Below are 1237 nucleotides of genomic sequence, written 5' to 3' on the forward strand. Positions count from 1 at the left end.
TTTGGAATGTAGATAAAGAAAACAAAGTCAGATTTTAAACCTGAGAAAGTCTTGCATAGTTTTACTGTTCCGCTTACAGATTGTATTTGTGACGTGCGAATCAGTTGATTGATTTCTTTTTCTGAAAATCCAAGCTTATCCAGATTGACAATGCTCCAATTATCATTGTTATAAATGTAAATTTGTAATCCGGATATAGAAGCTGGACGTTTCGAAGTAGTTGTCTTTAGTTTATCTTTTTTCTCTTTGATTTCCAAAGAGATATTCACATCAGCAGGACACTTTACCTCTTTGATAGTACATACTTTTCCCGGTCTGTCCCAAACAACAATATCCGGCCCGTTATGCTTACACTTGACAGATGTGTTGATGCGAATGTTCCAGCAGTATCCTTTGTATTGATATGTGTGTACGAATTTAATAAGGAGATTCTCCATATTTATTCTAGTACAGTCTTTTTTTCTTTTCCGAATGACATTGTATATTGTTCTTGCGACAGCGTCATGCCACATAAGGTGACATTTTGGGGAAACTGCTAATCATATGTGTGATATCTTCCCCATAAATTTACGGTTGCATCTTGGAACTCCAAGGGCTTCACTGTCTCTCTTGATTAGGTATTTGGTAGCAGTCTCCTGTTCTTGGATTGCAAATGCATAACCTTCGAAATGTGATGTGATGTAGCGGTCACGAGTCCAAGAAAGGCTTCGCTTCATCTTAATGTCACTATTTTCTTCAAGTCTTCAAGAAACATACCTATGCATGATATTTTTGATATGCTGAGCGTTTCTCTACCAGGTCTTCTTTGTGGTATGCTAGTCCGACTGATTTCAGGTTGTATGGAAGGTCATCAGGTACAGAGTACTTCCTGAGGAACTCACTTCTATCACATAAGATATTGTTTTCTACACTTTTCGGAACTAAGTGCATTTATTTTTGTTGCTGTTGTTTAGCAAGTGCAGTCTCAAAGAGACTATGTGATATTCGAAGGCTGTCTGCATCGATCACAAGCCCGTACTTCCTTTCTCTCTTCCGAGATAGAACTTCTCAATATCATTATTTTTGTGGAGTTTTCTTATAGATGTTAGAATCTTGTAGGTTTTAATGTTTATGGAGAGGATTGCTTCTACAGACCACTCAGGTATCCCAAATGTTGGAATCAGCACTGGTACTGCCAAATGCATTGTAGATAGTGTTCTTGCAGTTTATGGCAATTCTACAGTTTTTCATCCAGTGG

This window comes from Octopus bimaculoides, chromosome 24 (genome assembly GCF_001194135.2).
Source record: "Octopus bimaculoides isolate UCB-OBI-ISO-001 chromosome 24, ASM119413v2, whole genome shotgun sequence".
NCBI classification, from domain to species: domain Eukaryota; kingdom Metazoa; phylum Mollusca; class Cephalopoda; order Octopoda; family Octopodidae; genus Octopus; species Octopus bimaculoides.